The 23149-nt window shown below is 37.6% G+C and overlaps 1 non-coding gene across 1 annotated transcript; it reads right to left on the bottom strand.

Annotated features, from left to right (window-relative positions):
- Window positions 1-2929: 2929 nt before the first annotated feature.
- Window positions 2930-3036, bottom strand: LOC111906819 (small nucleolar RNA R71). The gene has a single exon (XR_002855346.1). It is a non-coding gene; the product is annotated as a small nucleolar RNA R71 (small nucleolar RNA).
- Window positions 3037-23149: the final 20113 nt, after the last annotated feature.

The following is a 23149-nucleotide window of genomic DNA, read 5'->3' as shown; positions in this document are numbered from 1 at the left end:
ATTTTATAATATTCATTATACTTTTAATGAGGATTTAAAGTCGTTGTTCTACCCGTTCGGCTAACGACCCTCCACCGATCAAGCAAGCGGTGGGTGAGAGTATACACCCATTAAGTCGCCATTTTATAGGCAACAACCTTATACCCACCTTATAGACCGGCTTCGTGAATGAGGCCTACTAACGGTAAAACGACTTATTCTTATACATATATATAATAATTAACCATTAATGTTATAAATAGTATAAGGGTTGAATTTTAACTATTAAAACTCTAAGGTTTGGAATTAAAGTTTATTAAAGTGTGTGAAACTTTACAAATTCCAAAACTTGAGGACAAGTTTTGTAACTTTGCAAAACTCTTCATTTCATAACTTATGAATTAAAGGTTCATAAAAATGAAGACTCTTCATTTTCATGTAACTTATGTGTTTTAAGTGTGTGTTAAATGAAAGTGACCTTTGGTAATCCATAACTTGAGGACAAATTATGGACTCCATTAAAACACATAAATGATTAAGAATTAATTCTAAACAATTCAGCAAATAATTCCTATCATTTTCTAAATTCATAAGAACATGAACATGATCATCAAAAATTCAAGAATTATATGAACACACAAAATCATGGATTTTTGATATATGCTATTGTAAATGGATTAGAACAACCATTACACCAACTAAAATAAGTTTTACAACACCAAAACAATTTAGGGTAATGTTTCCAGTCCATTTCCAGCAGCAAAAGTCGAGATTCTGCATTCTTTCGATCCTACTCGCCGAGTGCACGAACGGACTCGTCGAGTAGGTTGAAGTTTGCCTTGGACTCGGCGAGTCCCCCCCAATGGACTCGGCGAGTCTAGCATGCAGACAGCAACGATTTCGACTTTTTTTACTATTTTGCATCAAGTATCAAACAAGCAAGCCTAGGCTCTGATACCACTGTTGGGTTTTGAGCAATCTAACACTTCCTAAGTGTGCATGCAACCCTAATAAACCTTGGATCTATGTTTGTCTAAATACATGCAAAATAATAATTTTCCAAGGTTTATAACCTATCTAACATGGCATGGGGAACATTTCAACATAAAAGAGTTAGAAGAGATTACATACCTTTGTTGTGTTGGGTTCTTAGGAGTTTGAGGGCCAAGCACCAATAGTGTGAATGCCTCAAATGGAATCACAAACACCACAAACTCTTGGAAAACTTTGAGAGAGTATACACACTCTTGTATTTTCGGCCACACACATGCACACACACACTAGAACACTAGCTTTCTCTTAGGCTATCTTAGGCTTTCTTTCATGCTCCATAAGCATGCTTATATAGTATGCATGGTTAGGATGAAACCCTAATAACCCATGTCTTTTCCTATTCCAAGGATCCATGGGTTAAAAGCTCCATGGATCATCCATGGACTTCCACATAAGCCTAGCCCATTAACAAATGAGTATTAGCCCACACTATATAAAACAAATAGCCCATAATTTAATTAGTATTCCTTTTAATCTCTAAATTAATCCATAATTAATTTAAGACTAAAACTAATTAAGTAACGTAACTTCATATTAATATATTATAACTCATAATATATTAATAAACATATGTGTATAACTCTCATAAAATTATCCATAATAGTTTGGATGAGATGCAACCCAAATGGACCATGCCGGTCGGGTCAAGTATATACCAAATAAGTTATGGACTTACACACCTTATCCAACACATCTAAACTTGCAAAATTAGATAAAACCCTTTTCTTTGTTAATAATTAGGTTAATTTAGTAGTAGATAAATTAATTAGTCAAAACTGTTCCCTGAGATTAACACCCGACTTACCTGACTATTTTATAATTTGACTAGATACACTGCCTAGGTGCAATTTAGTTAGTTAAGTTAGTTAGGTTATAAATATTAAAATTAGGTGTAGCTTATTGCACGCATCAAGTTTTTGGCGCCATTGCCGAGGAACGGCTTATTTGATAGTTTATTTATTTGCTTTAGATTAATCGATCCTTTTTGTAGGGTAAAACCTGCAAAAAGTTACTTTTCCAACTTAGTTTGTTTTTAAGTACTAGACTCACAACGTGAGTTCAGTATTTTCTCATTTTTCTTTTATGCTTGTTTTTCTGCAACAACACGAGGTGGTAGCCTTTACCACATCGTGGTGGACAGTCAGTAGGCAATTTTTATTTAGTTTTTGTTCAGTTTTACGTTTTTATTTTGTTCATTTTGCAGGAGTTCATGACCAGAGGTTCCAACACACCTTTGGTACCACCACTTGAAGATCCAGAGTCAGCCCTTCACAAAAAGAAGGATAAGAACGTGAAAGACGATCAAACACCAAAGAAGACACCCTTACAATAATTCAAGTCAGTGTTCTCAAAGAAGTCGGGGAAGAAAATGGAAGAGTCGAGTTCATCTTCAAAGAACAAGAGCAAGGTTGAAAACTTAGAGCAAATACCACTCCCAACCGAATCCGAGTACGAATCTGAGACCGAGTTTGGACTTTATACGAGTGAACCCGAGAACGAGCCAAGAAACGAGATGGCAAACATAGAAGAAATGTCAACGGGAGCTTACAAGAAGCGAATTTGAGATGATGTTGGTCCAGGTTTAGTACAAGCAGCGATACCTGCCACTGCCACATTCGAGCTGAAGGGACACATCCTTACCGCACTTAAGGATGTTCCATTTTATGGAAAAGATCATGAGGATGCATTTAAGCATCTAGATGAGGTCAACGACATTGCTGACTACTTCAATGTCCCGAATGTCAATAGAGATACCATCTTACTAAGGATGCTACCAGTCACTTTCAAGGGAGTTGCAAAAGACTGGTTGAAAGCACTTCCTCCTAGTACAATCACTACTTGGGTTCAAATGCATGAGCAATTTCTAGATCAGTTTTGCCCACCTTCCAAGATAGCTAAACTCAAGAAGGCAATAGCCAACTTTGAGCAACAACCGGGGGAGTCACTATATGAAGCTTGAGAGCGCTACAAAGGGTTGTTAAGGAATTGTCCTCAACATGATCTTAATGTTCAACAAGAGATGTCTATTTTCTATGATGGGGTCAATGTTATGACAAGGCAACTCCTTGATTCTCAAGGGCCACTGACAAAGAAAAATCCAAGGGAGGTCAAGGAGTTAGTTGAAGAATCCGCAAAACACTCTCGTGAGTACCATAACCCAAGACAAGAAGGAGCAAAAGGAAGTGGGGGTGCACATTTTGAAGAGATGGTTGCTATGATGGCAATGCTCAATACTATGGACCAGAGATTAACCCAAATGGACCAATCAATTCATGCAATAAGAGTTGGATGTGAGAGATGCAGTAGGCCACACTTGACTAAGGATTGCCATTTGGATGGATATGGGAACAAGAAGGCTCAAGTTTGCTACTCGAGTAGGGACAAGTATGATGAAGACTGGAGGAAACCAAAGAAGGAGTTACTGCCTTATGATGAATACAAGAAGTAGGAGGAGGAGAAATTCAAGCAGACAGGCAGAGGCTTATACCAAAAAAGATCAACCACCAGCTGAGAAGAAAGTAGAATTGGAAAATATTGTGACCCGATTTATGGAGGCCTCTGAGAAAAGGCATGATGATATTGATGTAGTGCTAAAGGAACACATAAAAATGATGAAAGAACAGCATACAATGATGATTGACCAGCAAGCCTCATTAAGAAATCATCAAGCATTGATTCATAATCTAGAAGTCCAAGTTGGTCAACTAACTACTTTGGTGAGCAACAAACTATCCTCACAATTTCCTGAAAAGAATGCTCAATCCCATGTTATGATGATTGATACTGAAGAAGAGGCCATCTCTGAGTTCCTAGAAGCACTAGAGGAGGAGCCAAAGCCAAAGAATTCGAAGCTCGAAAACGAAATTGTTGCTGAAAAACTAGACTCACGTCGTGAGCCCTCCATGCTCACGACGTGGGCTCGGTCTGAACAGAAAAATTCAGAATTTGTTCCGGATTTTTGACCGCCTTTGTCGTTTCCGTCTCGAGCACATCTCATTCCACTAGAAAGGGAACATCTGGAGTTTATTCAGCAAATAAAGGGCATTCCTATTAATACCCCTTTTATCAATTCACCTTCAAAAATTCCAGAATACGCAAAGTTCCTACAAGATCTTGTAGACACTCTTCATCAATTAAAGAAGAATTCTAAAGTAATTCTTAGTGAACAAAGTTCAAGAGCTGTATTGAGAGAGATGCATAAGAAGATGGGAGATCCCGAACGCCTCACTCTTCCATGTAAGTTTGGAAACAATTTGACGACTTATGCTCTAGCCGATTCCGGGGCTAGCATAAATTTGATGCCATATGCATTTTTATCAAAAGCTGAATATTCAGAAAACGAAGGCTACAAAGATGACCATCCACATGGCCAATCGGTCGGTGACTCACCCGATGGGAATTATAGAAGACATCCTTGTTAAAATTGGGAAATTTGTTTTCCCAATTGACTTTGTGATTACGGATACGAAGGAGGATGTTAATGTCCCAATTATTCTTGGTCGCCCTCTACTTAATATTGCTATAGCTTTAGTTGATGTTCGTGATTCCAAGCTTACATTGAGGGTTGGTGATAATGAGGAGACTTATGGAATACAAGATGGTTTTCAAGGAGAAGATGTAAAAGGTGAGGTGTTTAGTATAGATGAAGATAATGATCTTGAAGAATTGGAAAAGCTCATGGAGGAAGAAATCAAGGCAATTCATCAAGTCAAACGTACCTAACCAAGAGCATCCATCCCGTTTTTCGTTGAAGCCATTACTTACACAAAACCAACAACTTTGATGAGTGAGGAAAGCGATGATTTGTTGAGTGATGAAGACGAGGCTGCTTCTAAGGAGATGAGTGCAGTGGCGAAGGAAGAAAATGATACTAGGGAGCTTCAGAAAAGTGAAGAAAAATTAGAGACTAAGGGGATCAAACGCAAGCTCGATGGAGAGGCTAAAAAGGAGAATTCAAAGAAGGCGTACATTCGACGTGTCCAATTTTACAAGAGGCGATGGAAAGAACAGAAATTTTGGTTGGTGAAGGGCTACTCTAATTGCTCAACGTAGGAAGCACAGAGTCTGGCTCACGACTCCATCAAAAAGAAGCGCTTCTCGGGAGGCAACCCGAGCTCGGTTTTCATTTTCTCTTATTAGTTTTTTAATTTTTAGTTTTTAGGAATATCAATTGTCTCATCATCTAATAATCCTCTGAATGGTAAAAATTGAGTGTGGGGGTTCTTAGAATTAAATAGTTTTCAAATTTTTAAATAATGAAATTAATTTTTAAACAAGAAGCGAGATCACGACGTGAGAGTTGAAGGCTCACGACGTGAGACTAGACTGATATACAAACTGGAATATTTTGATGATCAGCCCACCATAGTTGATCAATTAATTTAGAATAGTCCAATAAGTGTGTTAGTTCATTTTCGCTTAGTTAACCAGCCCAATTGTTTTAGCCCACAAATAGCTCACGACGTGAGGTCCTTATCCTCACGACGTGAGCAAGAAAGAATCAGGACCACTTGAATAAAGAAATCAGATTTCGTGTGACCTACCATTCTCTTGTTCCTCAAACGCCGACAACTTATTGCCCCCCCCCCCTTTCACGCGCTCGATTTTGGCCAATTCCACTACATCGTATTCTTGTGTTCACGTTAACATCCATTTAAGGTACACTAATCTTATTTTTATTGTTAAATTTTAATTTATTTGGTTAATTTTGGGGTTAGGGTTTGTAGTTATTTGAATTTCAAAATCAATGCCCTAAATATGAGAAATCTTTACTGCATATGGATTTAGTATACTTAGAATCAAGTTGGAATAGAACCCCAACCAAGTATTTGGCCCGATTTATTGAATGTTATGACTGATTCTCGATATTGGCATCGAACTCACGACGTGAGATTTATTGCTCATGACGTGAGGGCTAGGATATGGTCTCCTGTTTGCTACTAATATGTTTAACTTGTGGAGTTTTTTTTTCCTGGTTTATTTGTTTTTGCAGGAAATGTCTTCAAGGGATCCAATGAACAGTTTCAAGGGCATGTGTCATCTCGCCACATGTTATACCGCCTTCCCATTGACATGCCAACTCAAGTTTTAACCAACTTCACAAACAAATTAGGATGGATGCACAACAGGGAGTTTGCAGTTTCTCCAAGAATTGATTGGGCTAGATTTGAGGAGGTTGGCTTGATGGAGAGCATGGGTCCATTTTTGACACAACACTTTTTTGTGGATAACTTTTATTTCACTTGTAATGGGTGGAGAAATTTGTTTGCAATCAGTGAGCCTTTATATCAGGAACTTTGTGTGGAGTTTTTCGCTTCTATTTCTTTTGAAGCCGCCACAGTTGATCCTTTTTATCTAAGGGCACTCGTATTCCATTTTGGGTGCGAGTATAGGGAATGTAGCCTGAGAGAGTTTGCCTGGAGAAGGGGAATTTATGAGCAGCAGGAAACTCAGCTACCTGCTTTTGAGCTTTTTATGAGAACGGCAGCAAGGGAGTATTTACCGGGCGCATCAGGACCGGATTTTTGGTCGACAATTGCCAATGGGGTATTCCATTCTGGGGTATCACAAGAGAGTCAGATTCGCTCCCCAATTCACCGTTTGCTCCATCACTTGATCGTTTTTTCCATCAATCACAAGCAACATTGGGATAAGGTTACTAGCCTTAACCTATTTTTTCTATGGAGCATTGTTACACCGGGAGTTTTTTGCAACATCCTGTACCATTTGGCAATTTATTTGGGCAGCAAAGCTGCGATTTCTCGAGCTGGTAGCCCCATTAATGGGGATCATTTTGTTACGCGCCTTGCGAGTTCTTATGGTCTTCTTGTCCCACGTTTGACCCGGACATTAACACACAAACTTGGGGATGATCTCATTATGGGATACTTAGAGTCCATGTGTGTGGTAACTAATGAGGGATCACATTGGAGTATCCCGAGGGATGATGATGTGGAGTACCAAGACCAACCAGCACCTCAACAAAGGCCTAGAGGACGGAGGAATGTGAGAGCCCGGGGGAGGTGGAGAGAGATCGTCAAGCGGCACAACAACATGAAGGAGGAGTGCCAACCGTCCCTTTCCAAAGTTGGGTGGGTACTTACTTAGATAACCTTCGTGGGAATGCTAATTATACTACTCAACTTGTTGAGGGTATTTATTCCCATTTGGGTGTCATTCGATCACACTCCATGCCGCCACAATACTCGTATATGCCAACCTAGGAAGAGTTATGGATGCCAAGAGGCGACGGAGCGGGAACAAGTGGAGCCCAAGATGATGAGGAGGATGATTGATTATTTTTAGTTTTTTTTAGTTTTTAGTTGGTTTGTTTTTAATTTTTTTGGTTTGTAAATTTTTTGGGTTTGCAGTTAGTTTGTTATGTTACTTTTCTTTCCTATTGGAGGTTGAATTTCAGAGTGCTAAGGGAGTCTCGGGAAGGAACGTTGAGTCGAGAGCGTATACGTCTAGAAAAGTGTCATTTAGTGTCTAAAGTCGAGAGCCGAGACCCTCGATTGGAAATAAGTGTGGGGTGAGTCAAGAGAGAGGATATAGTTAGAAGAGTCGTTAAATAATGCATTTAGAAGGGTCTTAATTCGTTAAGACATTGGTGTGGTTCATTTATTTACAAAAAAAGGATGGGCTGTCTCAGTTTCTGTTTGCCCAGTTGTCACGTCGTGAGGCCTTATTCCTCATGTCGTGAGCTGGGTTACGAAGGCATTCTGTGTTTATATTTTGCAGCCTCACGTCGTGAACCCCATTTCTCACGTCGTAAGTCGAAAATTATCATAAAAATGAAGCCTTTTCATTCACCATTTTCTACACACTTCACCACCATTCTCTTTGGAGTTATTTTGAAGATTATTCTGGCATGTTTCCTCCACTATATAATGTGGCACAAGTGTTCCCACGAGTTATTTTGGAGATTTGCACCACCTTTATTGAAGATTGAAGTTTCGATTCGTTACTGGTGTTTTATGTATCTCGCAATGATCAAGATCCAAGTTTCGATTCAGAAGAAGTCCATATTCGAGATGCACATTTTATCCGCACGACTGGAGTTCAATTTCGTCACTGCTATCCCAGGGGAGTCTGTTCCTTTTTCTCCCTTTTTATTGCTTTTAAGTTATTTTATGCATATAATGAGGGCATTGTATGTAATAAGTGTGGGGTAGGGGGTCAAAAAGTAAATTGCTAGAAATTTAAAAATTTAAAAATTTTAAAAATAGATTTGAAATAATAATCTAAATAAGTAAATAAAAATATAGTAATAATGATAACTTAAACTTTAGTTGCTAGTGTTGCATGGGATGATCCGAAGAGAGCTCAAATGTTTAGTTGAGCCAATATATGTTATATTACATTTGTGGTCTCCTTTATTCTAGTGAAATCATTGGACAAAAACACAACATCGCTTAGTTTGAGGAATGCGATATGTTTAGCAGCCTGTACTTGAAATGTATCTAGAAAAACTAATATCTCTAACCAATAAGGGTTGAAGTTAAGCGTCCTTGCTTAAGCATGTAGGGTTTTGAGTGAAAAAAAGTGAGTACATATAAAAAAGAGAGAGAGAAATCAAAAAGTGAAAAATTGAAGAATTTTTGGAGCTATAGAAGTATTAAAGTTTGAAGATCAAAGATCAGAAATTCTAAAAAATTAAAAGTTGAAGATACCAATAATTACACAAGAAGGTGGTGAATTTGAAAAAATCAAATATCAAATATCAAAGAAATGAAGAACTCAAGAGCTCCATAGTGTGGTATCTAAAAGCTGTAATTCTCTAGATTATGTATGCTTGGGTAGCTTTACAAAAATACCTTGAGGTTAGAGAGTTTTCTGCGGATGAATTCGGAGGGATGCATAAAATGAGCATTGCTCAAAAGAAGTGGGCGCGTGTTTATGAGGATTGTGAGTATTTAGAATTGAGGGGGGTTACTTAGGAAACATTTTAGACACAAATACACGCGTTGAGGTCTTGGCATAATGGTTGAGTTTGAGTTGGATCGTTCTATGTGATGTTGGTGCTAAAGATTTAATTTGAAAAATAATTAGATTTGCTTGAGGGAAGCAAAACATAAGTGTGGGATATTTTGATATTACCATATTTATACATATTTTTAGGCAATACTTATTAACATTTTTACTAATAATTTGGTTATTTGCATAGAATATTGGTACTTATAAGCTTAAATTATATTTTGCAGCCAAATAGAAGCATTTTCGAAGAGATGGACTAAAGTTGACAAAACATGGAACTTTGGAGGCTTGAAGGAAAGAAGAATAAAAACTCAGAAAAACACGTACTCACGACGTGAGTAATTGAAGACTCGCGACGTGAGTAGAGTATTCTAGAAGATATGCACCGGATAAAAGAAGAGTCCTTGTCGAATACGTTAATCTCACACTCACGACGTGAGGCTTATCTGCTTACGACGTGAGATTGGAAAAATCGGAAATTATATAAACCCTTGTCCATTATGACTCTGGGGACTTTTTGCTACCTTGGAGAGTTCCTGGAGACGAATTGGAGAAGAAGAAAAGTTCTGGAACTGGTTTTCAACACCAAGAAAGAAGAAGTTCATAATTTGATTCATAGTTTGGTACATTTAAACATGCTTTTGATTATGGATTTTGTTTGCTTAGTTGCTAGTATGTCCAGCTAAATCTAGCTGCTTCTGTTAGCTAGATGAAGCTGGAACTCATGTGTATTTACTTTAGCTTTGATTTACTAGCTGGTTAAGACTTGTGTTGGATTGATTTTACCTAGCATGTTTGTTTGATAATTGTTTGCTTTAAATTCTTGTTCTGTGTAGTTAGTGAATATGAAGCTGCATGAATTTGAATACCTAATAATTCAATGAACACTAGTTTATTAGTGTTGGATAAGGTGTCTAAGTCCATAACTATATTTGGTATGTATTTGACCCGAGCCAGCATGGTCTATTTGGGTTGCATGACATCATGCATTTGGATAAACTAAAATGAGAGAAATAACACTTATGGTTTATTAATATAATATAAGTTCTAATATATTAATAATATTATTTAATTAGTATTGATCAATAATTAATTTAGAATTAATTAAGTGATCAAAAGATGACTAATTAAATATATGGGTTGATTATGTAAATCATCCATAACTTGTATAGTGGGCTAAAGGCTCCATGGATTATCAAGTTGGGCTAAGACCCATAGGATGCTCCATGGAGGTTTAAACCCATAGGTCATGGAAATGAAGAGCCATGTTACATTAGGGTTTACATGGTGTAACCCTAAGTGTAACACACTATAAAAAGAACATGATATCATCTAAAATTGGCTACACTTAAGCAAGAAAGAAGAGGGCTAGGCGGTTTATAAGTGTGTGACATTTCTCTCAAGTCATTCCAAAAGAATTTGGTGTTGTGTGAGACATTTGAGGCATCAAACTTGGGGTGCTAGGCTCTCAAGGTTTTCAATTAATCAAATCAACTACAAGGTATGTAATTCTAGCCATCTTTTATGTTTAAAGTTCCCCATGAATGCTAGATAGGATTATGAACCTTGGAAATCATATTTTGCATGTATTTTAGAGAAACATAGATCCAAGGTTTTCTAGGGTTGCGTGTACACTTAGGAATGTTAGAATGAACATAACCCATCAATGGTATCAGAGCCTAGGCTTGTTTGTTGATACTTGATACAAAATAGTGTAAAATTTGAATTTTTAAGCTGTCTACATAGGGGACTCGACAAGTCCATGGGGGGACTCAATGAGTCTAAGTGAAAATTCAACCAACTCGGCGAGTTGGTTCATGCACTTGACGAGTTGACCAGGCAGAGTGCTGAATTTCAATTTTTGTTGCTGTAAATGGACTAGAAACATTACCCTAAACTGTTTTGGTGTTGTAAAACTTGTTTTAGATGGTGTAATAGGGATCGCAAAAAAACCCGAACCCCGAAGATTTTGGGGCGGGTCGGGTCACTCTTATCGGGTTTTTAGTTCGGGTTCGGGGCAGGGAGTGGGGTATACATGCCCCGACCCGCCCCGACCCGAAAAATTATATATATATATATATATATATATATATATATATATATATATATATATATATATTGAGATTTCATCCCTCTTACCCATTTCAGCCACCCGAAAAATGAGATTTCATCCCTCTTACCCAATTTCTCACTATTGTGATGAATTTAGTTACGATATTAGACTTTAGTAATTTCTATTTGGTTCACTTATGTTAAGAACTTATTTGTATTTTAATCATTTGTAAGGTTTTAATTTCTCAATTGTTTCATTGTAGTTTTCCTAATTTTTTCTGCCACCATTTTCGGGTCGGGTTTTCGGGTCTATATCGGGTTTCGGGTCGGGTTCGGGATATTTTTATCCCCGACGGGGCGCCCCGATAAGAAACCCATCGGGTTTCGGGTCGGGTTCGGGGACAAATATAAATATCGGGTTCGGGTATGGGATATACCGCCCCGCCCCGTTGTCATTCCTAAGGTGTAATGGTTGTTCTAATCCATTTAAAATGACTAATATCAAAATTACATGATTATATGTGTTCATATGTTCTTGAAATTTTGATATGAATATTCATGTACTTATGAGTTCTTGATAGATCATAGGAATTACTTGTTTAATGCTTAATTCATGATCTTTATATGTTTTAATGGAGTCCATAACTTGTCCTCAAGTTATGGATAACTAAAAGTCACTTTGTATTAAATCCATTAAAAGAACACATAAGTTACAAAAATGAAGAGTCTTCATTTTAATAACTTATAAGTTATGAATTGAAGAGTGTTGTAAAGTTACAAAACTTGCCCTCAAGTTTTGGAAAATGTAAAGTCATCTAATAAACTTTAGTTCCAACCCTTAGATTTTTAAAAGTTAAAAATCAACCCTTATACTTTATAATATTATAAGTTAATTATATATATATATATATATATATATATATATATATATATATATATATATATATATATATATAAGATCAAGTCGTCTTACTATTAGTAGGCCTCATTCACGAAGTCGGTCTATAAGGGGGGTATAAGGTTGTTGCCTATAAAATGACAGCTTAATGGGTGTCCACTCTCACCCACCACTTCCTTGATCAGTGGAGGGTCGTTAGCCGAACGTGTAGGATAAGGACTTATAAAATTCTCATTAAAAGTATGATGATTATTATAAAGTAACTAAATGTTTTACTAAATTCCCAATCTTAGTTACTTTAGGAAAATGTGAATAAGGTGCTAATCCATGAAATTACACTTTACACTTTGTTTAAGTCTTTAGTGGAGCGTGTGTGGTTAACCGACACACTAACTTGGACTTAACAAGGTAGGTAAAGGGTGACTTAAGGTTTATTATAGGTCAGTGGAGCGCGTGTGGTTAACCGGCACATTGATTGAGTGATAAACATTATGGGTACCAAGTGATTTTCATGGTTATTTCACACCTCGTTTTGTGATCCTCGGTATCCCAATCACAAAACTTGAAGGACACACTCGAGATTGAAACATGCCTTTGAGAAGTTCATTGAATCTCAAAAGAATCTAGGAATTTCTAAAAACCAATTAAAACCTAATAATTATATTTTGTTTTTCATGGTGGAAATTGGTGAATCATCATTCACCTACCTTTCAAATATGTTATTGCTTAGATTACGACATCCCTCTTTTAAGTTATGATATATTGTGATTGGATCCTAGCCTTAATATTACATTTGGGTGTTTTATTAAGGACTATCTTTATATCTAAACTAAACTTGTTCTCTTCTTTTCAGATGTCTTCCAACAACACTGCTTATGGCTCAAACCCTACTGGCTCCTTTTCCTTCATGAACCTATGTGGGAGGGTCATATTCGATGGTTCCAAATTTATGGATTGGATCCGAAACATTAGGATGGTGACTCGCTACGAGGACAAGGAATATGTCCTCGATAAAGAGCTAAAGGAGATCGATGAGTCCACTGCTACTCCCCAGGAGATCGCTGACTTCCAGACCCATGAAAGAGATGCCACCAAAGTGGCATGCATCATGATGGCCACCATGACAGCTGAACTCCAGAAGTCCTATGAGGACTACTACCCTTTTGATATGCACCAAGATATGATGGAAAGATACCATCAGAGTGCTCGTCAAGAGCGGTATGAAATAATCTCCTCCATGATAACAACCAGGATGAAGGATGGAGAATCCGTCACGAGACACATGCAGAAAATGCAAAGGTATATGGATCGTTTGCTGAAGCTTAATGGGAACTTCCCCGAGGAGCTAGCAATAGATATCATTTTGCACTCCTTACCCTCGTGTTATGATCAATTCTGCATGACATACCACATGAATAAGGAAGAAGTCACACTCAGCAAACTTCAAGGACTCCTACAGACCGCAGAAACAGGTCTTTAAGGTAAGTCGGTTGTTACCACTCCTACTCCTACTCCAAACTCCGCCCCTGTCCTGGCAATCGGGAAAGGTAGAGGGAAGAAGAGCAACAACCCTTCGAAGGGTACCAAGGGTAAGACCCTTGATGGCTCTTCTTCAATTGGAACCAAGAAAGGTTCCGTCACTCCTTCTTCTGACCCAAAAGAGGCTGAAGGCTTCTATTTCCATGAAAAGTCACATTGGAAGCGGAACTGCCCAAAGTACCAGCAAGATGTGAAGGATGGGAAAGTCAAACCCAACCATGCAGGTATTTACACTATTCTATCTAATAACTCACCCTATTCTAACTCTTGGGTCCTTGATACCGGTTGTGGTATTCATATATGTTCTTATTTGCAGGGACTAAGAAGAACTGAGAATGTGGAGCATGGAAAGATAAACTTGATCATGGGGAATAGGAAAGCTTCACCTGTCACCAAGATTGGAGTTTATTCTTTGTTTCTAAGTAGTGGGTTTACATTAGATTTGAATAAATGTTCTTATTCGCCTGAAATGGCAAGAAATATTATTTCCTTTCATTATTTGTACAAACAAGGGTTTACCTTTTCTTTTGATAATGAGATTGGTGGAATAAATGCTTTCTTTAATAATGTTCTTTATTTTAGAGCATTACCTTGTGATGGTCTGTATGAAGTTGTGTCTGTTGTAGATAAACTAGGAAATAATGTGTTATGTATTGATTCTTCTAATAATAATAACTTGGATAAAGCATCATTATGGCATTGTCGTCTTGGACATGTGAGCAAGAAACGCATAGGCCAGCTCCAAAAGGATGGAGTCATGGAGTCATTTAACCTAAAGTCAGATGATAGTTGTGAATCATGATTACTTGGAAAAATGACAAAGTCACCCTTCATCGGTCCTTGTGCTAGGGGTGGAGGTTTTTTGGATCTGGTACACACAAATGTGTGTAGACCCTTCAAATCTGCCACAAGGGATGCTAATCGTTATTATTTGACTTTCACTGATGATTCTAGTTGATATGTATATGTCTATTTAATCAAGCATAAGTCAGAGACGTTTGAAAGGTTTAAAGAGTTTAAATAGGAAGTCGAGAATCAATTGGGCAGGAGCATTAAGATGCTTCGATCCGATCATGGTGGTGAGTATCTTAGTACAGAGTTCCTCGACTATCTTAAGGAATGTGGGATTATCTAACAATTGGTGTGGCTGAGAGGCATAATCGAACCTTTTTGGATATGGTTTGTTCCATGATGAGTCGAGCTTCGCTACTAATCTCATTTTGGGGGTATGCCTTAGAGACTGTCGCCCATATCCTTAATCTGGTCCCTACAAAGAAAGTTGCCAAAAATCCTCATGAGATGTGGACTGGTAAAGTTCCCAAACTAAACCACATCAAGATTTGGGGTTGCGAGGCTTTGTTGAGATGCGAGACTCATGATAAGCTCGAACCTCGAAGTGAGAGGTGTATTTTCATCGGCTACCAACAAAAATCATTTGGTTACCTCTTCAAAAGACGTAGTGAGAATGTGGTCTTTGTAGCAAGGAAGGGTGTCTTGAGAGAGAGAGAGAGAGAGAGAGAGATCTCATAAGCCAAGGAAACAGTGGGAGGCAAATTGACCTTGAAGAAATTCAAGAGTCAATTGGTGAAGGAACTTCAAACCCTAGCAGTCAACCTGAGGAGGAAACTCTTGTTGATCCAATTGACGAGTCTGTACCTCTGAGGCGTTCCACAAGAGTTAGGAATCCACCTGAGCATTATTATGGCTTCCATATTACTGTGGAAGGTGATACACTTATCAGTGATGAGATATTGGTAAGTTTAGATGAACCTAACAGCTACACGGAAGCAATGGCAGGCCCCGAGTCTGCTAAATGGAAAGAGGCAATGGACAGCAAGATACAGTCCATGTATGACAAACAAGTTTGGAACTTGGTTGACAATGTACCAGGTCGTAAGACAATTGGGTGTAAATGGATCTTCAAGAAGAAGATCGACATGGATGGTAATGTACACACTTATAAGGCGCGACTGGCTGCAAAGGGCTTTTCTCAAACTCTGGGAGTTGATTATGATGAGACCTTTTCACCAGTAGCAAAGATTAAGTACATTAGGGTTCTGTTAGCCATTGTTGCATTTCATGATTATGAGATATGGCAAATGGATGTCAAAACCGACTTCCTTAATGGAAGTTTGGCTGAAGATGTTTATATGTGTCAGCCAGAGGGTTTTGTCAGTACAGAATATCCTAATAGAGTGTGTAAGCTTGAGAAATCCTTCTATGGATTGAAACAAGCACCTCGCAGATGGAATCTTTGTTTCGATGAGAAAGTCAAAGAATTTGGCTTTTCTAGGAGTGAAGATGAATATTTTGTCTATATCAAGGCTAGTGGGAGTATAGTTATCTTTTTGGTACTGTATGTGGATGACATACTACTCATAGGAAATGACATCCCAACCTTGCAGGAAGTGAAGTCCTAGCTTGGGAAGTGTTTCTCTATGAAAGACCTAGGAGAAGTTGCCTATATTCTAGGGATAAGGATTATGAGAGATCGGAGTAAAAGACTAATTGGAGTTAGTCAGAGCACCTACTTGGATAAGGTGTTGAAATGGTTCAGCATGCAAGATTCCAAGAAAGGAGAGTTACCCATCCAGAGTAACACCAGACTGAGCAAAACTTAGAGCCCGAGTACTAAGGCTGAGATAGCATAAATGAGTCGAGTACCTTATGCTTCTATAGTAGGCTCGATCATGTATGCTATGAGCTGTACTCGTCCTGATGTGGCGTTTGCCTTGAGCATGGTCAGCAGATATCAGGGGAACCCTGGCAAGGCTCACTAGACAGCGGTAAAGAATATCCTCAAGTACCTACGGAGGACTAAGGACTGGGTCCTTACCCTCGGTGGGAGTGATGGCTTGAGAGTTGTAGGGTATAGTGATGCTAGCTTTCAGACTGATAGGGATAATTTCCGCTCTTAGTCAGGCTGGGTCTTTACCTTAAACAGAGGAGCAATCACTTGGAAGAGTTCCAAGCAGGAGACAGTGGCTGATTCAACTTGCGAATCATACTATATAGCAACAAGCGAGGCAGCAAAGGAGGCGATATGGCTGAAGAAGTTCATTGGAGACCTTGGAGTTATACCATATATAAAGAAGCCAATGGATATTTTTTGTGATAGTGAAAGTGCAGTTGCCTTTGCCAAGGAACCAAGGGATCACAGGAGATCCAAACACATCGACAGAAAATACCATTTCATCAGACATTGAATAAAAGAAGGACTCCCCATGGCAAAGAGGGTATCATCGGATGAGAACCCAACAGATCCCCTCAAGAAGGGACTGAGTCGGGTTAAGCATCTCCAGCATGCTCGGAGCATAGGGCTGAAGGATGATATTAGTTTTAGTAGTTAGATAATTTTGAAATTTGTAAAGTGTAATTGACATTTGATGATGAATAAACGTCGTGTTTATTAATGAGTAAAGTGTTGCTATATTTTTTCAATTGTTTACTATATTTCCTTTGCATGTTTTCACTTCCAGAATAATTATTATTTGGTATATCATATTATTCGAATTCTCCATAGTCGGTCAAATCTTGGAAGTAAGTATGAATCAAGACTGTCATGAGTTGGTTGCAGAGGTCTAAGTTGTTGGACATGGCTACAACACTCATGAGTGCTCATAAGTTCTGAGCATTGGATTCAACCCATGCTCATTGGTATCACTTCATGGAATTTATCTCGAGTGATCGTGAGACGGTAATATCATATAAGTCTTCAAACCTAGAGATATGACTTGTTACCTATGAGTTGGTTATGCATTGATCGTACAAAAATGCATTGGTAACTCGATGTTATAAAACGTATTTTTGTGTGTGATTCAACAAGTAATAGAACAAGCATATGAGTCAAAGTTTATCTGTTCCTTCTTGGATTAGAAGCGATATCTGGGCCCCTTGATGATTTTTTTGACCTATGTACCGGGACCAGTCAGAACTGAATTGATGTGTTCAATTCAGTTCTATGTCAAACAAATCGGAAATCGGGAAACAAGCGGCTGGACAATAAGTAAGACACTGTTCCATGTATTTATACAACTGATATCTAGAACAAAGGATTATATGATCACTTATCTTAAATGGCGTAACATCATCTTCTCAGTTCTGAGAGACCTTGAAAGAGCTACGATTGCTGATCGGTTCTTGAAGTCATACTTGCAATTATAGTTATTAGACTTATCCAAGTGGGAGACTATTGGATAAGGTGTCTAAGTACATAACTATATTTAGTATGTACTTGACCCGATTTGGCATGGTCCATTTGGGTTTGCATGGCATCATGCATTTGGATAAACTAAAATGAGAGAAATAACACTTATGGTTTATTAATATATTATAAGTTCTAATATATTAATAATAGTATTTAATTAGTATTGATCAAGAATTAATTTAGAATTAATTAAGTGATCAAAAAATGACTAATTAAATATATGGGTTGATTATGTAAATCATCCATAACTTGTATAGTGGGCTAAAAGGCTCCATGTATTATCAAGTTGGGCTAAGACCCATAGGATGCTCCATGGAGGTTTAAACCCATGGGTCATGGAAATGAAGAGCCACGTTACATTCGGGTTTACATGGTGTAACCCTAAGTGTAACACACTATAAAAAGAACATGATATCATCTAAAATCGGCTATACTTAAGCAAGAAAAAAGAGGGCTAACTGATTTCTAAGTGTGTGACATTTCTCTCAAGTCATTCCAAAAGCATTTGGTGTTGTGTGAGACATTTGAGGCATCACACTTGGGGTGCTAGGCTCTCAAGGTTTTCAATGAATAAAATCAACTACAAGGTTTGTAATTCTAGCCATCTTTTATGTTTAATGTTCCCCATGTATGTTAGATAGGATTATGAACCTTGGAAATCATATTTTGCATGTATTTTAGACAAACATTGATCCGAGGTTTTCTAGGGTTGCATGTACACTTAGGAGTGTTAGAATGCACATAACCCATTAATTAGAGCTAAGATTAAACCAATATTAGTTAAGCAATTGAATTATTCAAATTAATTTGTGCTAGAGAGCTCATGATTATGACCATAATGCGTGTTTAATCAATCTCACATATCTCTAATTTCATTTAATAATCGATTATGTGTTAACTATTGTGTGACCATACATAGATTTACATGAATTGATTAATGTTAGTAGATTTAGAACTAAATTACTAATATTGTCTTAATTGGTAACCAACAGTAATTGTCATAGCTAATTATTATCCATTGAGTGAAAGTGGATTCGAACTAAGAGAAGTGTTTGGTTATTGATTGATTTTGTGTTAAAGAATTAAGTTCATCTAAACTTGCAAAATTAGATAAAACCCTTTTCTTTGTTAATAATTAGGTTAATTTAGTAGTAGATAAATTAATTAGTCAAAACCGTTCCCTGAGATCGACACCCGACTTACCTGGATATTCTATAATTTAACTAGGTACACTGTCCAGGCACAATTTAGTTAGCTAAGTTAGTTAGGTTATAAATATTAAAATTAGGTGTAGCTTGTTGCACGCATCAGTTGACTATGTGATTAAATTAAATATAGACTTTTTGATCATATTCTTGCAACTTAATAAGTTTAAAATATTTTATGGAGCTTTTACTTTATATATAGATTTTGTGAATATTCATATACTTTATAAAAATGTTTATCCCATATACTTTATAAAAATGTTTATCCCGGTAATACTCCCTAATCTCTCAAATTTAACATACTATTTTGAGATGTGTTAATGTTAGGAGTGGGTACTTAGTAACTACAAATACTTGTTGAGCAAGGTGATATTTAAAAGACGTACTTGTTATGATGTTATAAATACTATTTTTCATAACCACTTGGGTTGTTATGACTTGGTAAGACATGTGAAAGATATGGTGCATAACCTATTGACTCATATTCAAATTCTGGCACTACTCAGTCCTCGTGGCCATGGAGGTTCACCTGCAGTGACTCCAGGGCATGAAGTAAAGTCTCATGTTTGCAGTGATGGATTAGTCAGTGTGCGAAAGCTGGCCCGGAAACCCTCATTAGGGAAGTTCCTTTTTTTAAAAAATAGTATTTTTCATGTTACATTTACTTTTTATATTGGTTGCAATGTCCTCGTATACTTTTGTGACAATTTATTTTATTATAAAAGATTTTACCGTTTTGGATGTTTTCCGTAGAAAATTTATTTAAATCAATTTCAAATTATTTTTAAAAACTATTTCAGAGTACTTACATGAGGGTTGTTTCAACTAATATCATCGTTTTTGTAACACCAATAAAAGTCATGATAAATTTAAACTTTTTATATATAACCCAAAACCATAAAGTGTTTACAAAATAGTTTTCAAAACATTTCCAACATCAGAGTTTTCCCAAAATCAAAGATCATAACAAGAGGATGTGTACGGTTATGCCTTCGCCTTCCCTCGGTCATCCGAAGTACCTGAAACATAACCCAAAAATGTAAGCCAACACTTAGTGAGTTCTCCCAAAATACCAACACCTAACCAAATAACATATATACAATAACAACATGCAATGGGTCCATAACTAAAAGATTGGATTACCCCCTGAGCCCACAACATAAGTCTGGCTTGCCCTCGGGGCCCACAACTTATGTCTGGCTTGCTCCTCGACCAGATCAATCCTCGGACTGAATACCATCAAGCCTTCATTACGAGTCTGGCGTACCACCCGGTCCTCAGCTCGTATCTGGAATGCTCATGAATTTGTTGGCTATCTCATGGAGTTGTACAGCCTTAACCCAAAACAATATGTCGACATATACCAGATAATAAACATCAACAAATAATCATGAAACATAGTCATAGGTATGTTGTATTAGTGTCTAAGTCCATAACTATATTCGGTATGTACTTGACCCGGTTGTAGCATGGTCATTTTGGGTTGCCTTCCCCAAAGCAACTTGACAGGATGATTTATGGAGAAAGAGGATATTATGGTTTATTAAAATATTATATGAATAATATATTAAAAGATAAATCATATAAGTTAATTACTATTGATCAAGAATTAATTAAGAAAATGATTTTGTGATCAAAAGAGATTAATTGAACTTAGGGGACTAGAATTGCAATTATAAGATAATTGAATTTTGGGTTGTGGATCTCTTGGATTATAGGGTGGACGATTTTAAGGTGGAAGCCCACTTAGAAATCGTCCAAGGCCTTGTTCTGGAGGGTTCCATTGGACTGCTTAAGGCCTAAGTTATCTAATTAAGGTTTTGACGAAAACCCTAGCAGCACACATATATAAAGGACCCATGGGCTTCATATTTTGGCTACACTAGAAACCCTAGAGTTATAAGAGCCGAAATTAAGCCTCTATTCCCTCTCTTCTTAATTATCTTCTTGCTTTGGTGTTTTTAAGCCATTAGAGGTATTACAATTGTGATACTAAGCTGTTGAAGTTGAAGATTCTTGCTACTCTCAAAAGGTAATCATCTAAACTTGTTTTAGTTGTAGATTTCGTTTTTATAGTATGCTAGGTTAGGTTTTAAAAGGGTTTTAAAAGCTTTGGTTTAATTTGCATGTACAATAGAGAAACCTAGATCCAAAGCTTTAGGGTTTTGCATGTACACATAGGAATGTTCTTTTGCTCAAAACCCATCAGTGGTATCAGAGCCTTGCTTAGTTTCTATTGTATTTGATGCATGTGTGTTTATTCATTGCTTAAAATCGATTTTATGCCTTCTGCCTAACAGACTCGTCGAGTCCCAAGATAAACTCGACGAGTTCTGTAAGGGACTCGGCGAGTCGGGGTGTCAGACAAATGGATTTTCGGGATTTTTGACTTATTTTGACTTGGGATAATTACCAAAAATGTTTTAATTAATAAATCTGATTTTTATTGATTCCATGTGATTATCCTTGTCAAAATAAAAGATATTTATCAATTGATTGGATAATTACTACTTTATTTGATAAACCTTAATTATTTGAATTATTTGATCAATTATCTTGCATGAAATTGGATTAGGTCAAAATTAGATAGTCACCAATTAATTGTTTAATTATATTATTTGAATTTTGATCTAGATAGTTTTGAAATGTTTCAAAACTTGCCCTCAAGTTTTGGAATTTAAATTTATGATTAAAAGTTTAATTTTTAAATAATTAAATTCCAAACCCTAGAATTTTACAAGTTTAAAATTCAACCCTTATACTATTATAATATTATAAGAATAATTATATATATATATATATATATATGTGTGTGTGTGTGTGTGTGTGTGTGTATATATATATATATATATGTATATATATATATGTATGTATGTATAAGATAAATGCTAGTCTTACCGTTAGTAAGTGTAACAGTCCGGATTTCCAGGTATCTTTTATGCTTTCAATTTTTGATATTTTGTGAGGGGACTCGGCGAGTTGGAGCTCAGACTCGCCGAGTAGGATCGCGATTCTAGACGCGGGTTCGCGCCTGGACTCGGCGAGTCCAAGGTATGGACTCGGCGAGTCCGCGCTGTTTAATGAAACCCTAATTTCTCGGGTTTGGGACCTATTTAAAGGGCCTTATGGTCGTCATTTGTGCTCACCAGTCCCTTGAGTGAAACCCTAATCGAGTGTGTGCGTTTGGAGCAAAGTAGGAGGCCATTATTGATCTTGGAGGTGTCATCTTGCAAGGGAAAGGGAGGATCAGCTAAGGGAAAAGCAAGAGGAGCCACTTTCTGAGAGTTTAGAGTCCAGAACATCACTATTGTGGTAATATCTTCGAGCTATCCTCTTCTATGTTGATGTTTACATTGATTTGGGGCTTATTGAGCCCTTTTGTGGCTAGATCTAGTGCTCCCTTGGTCCCTTAAGCGATTTAGACCATAGATCTTGACCCTTTGAGGTCCAGAGTGTCCCTTTGCCCAAGCTTTTTGTGAATCAATGGAGGTTTTGGATTGGTATCCTTATGCCTTAGGTCAAAATGCTATTTATAAGCCATGGGGTGTGTTATAAACACCAAGATAGGGACTTTACGTGATGAATCAGTCTAGGAAGGCCAGGTCTATGAATTATTGGAGCAGATCTGACCTTAGAAGCGAGTTTGAGTGATTGCATGGCATGGACTCGCCGAGTCCGACGGACAGACTCGGCGAGTAGCTTGAAGATTGCCCTTAGATCGGCCAGTGAGTGGTCCAGTCGAGTCATAGGTTGACTCAGTGAGTCAGGGCGAGTTAGAGAGGGTTGACAGGTGGTCTGAGTCGAACTGGGACTCGCCGAGTTGTTCTTGAGACTCGGCGAGTTAAGTCGGGGTGGCCCCGCGATTCTTCCAAGTGGAACTCGTCGAGTCAGGGGGAGTACTCGACGTGTAACAAGGGAATCCTAGAGAGTTGGTGAAAACGTCTAGACTCACCGAGTCGCCCTAGTGCACTCGCCGAGTCCGGTCAAAGTTGACCGTTGACCGTTGACCAGAGTTGACCTGTGTTGACTTCTTAGGGATAGTCAACCTTAGAGATAAAAGTGTTAATTAGAGACATATGATGTTATAGGAGGATCGAGCACGAGGGATTCCAAGATTCGTGAGATACCAAGATACGCGAGGTGAGTCTTCTCACTATACTTTACCTTGAGTAGGTAATCAGAGTTATGTGACAGAGTATTTGTATGCTATGTATGTTATGTGTGGTACCGCATTATTTC

This window comes from Lactuca sativa, chromosome 4 (genome assembly GCF_002870075.4).
Source record: "Lactuca sativa cultivar Salinas chromosome 4, Lsat_Salinas_v11, whole genome shotgun sequence".
Taxonomy (NCBI): Eukaryota; Viridiplantae; Streptophyta; class Magnoliopsida; order Asterales; family Asteraceae; genus Lactuca; species Lactuca sativa.
The sequence above is the reverse complement of the archived record's forward strand: the minus strand, read 5'-3'. Positions and strand labels throughout refer to the sequence as shown.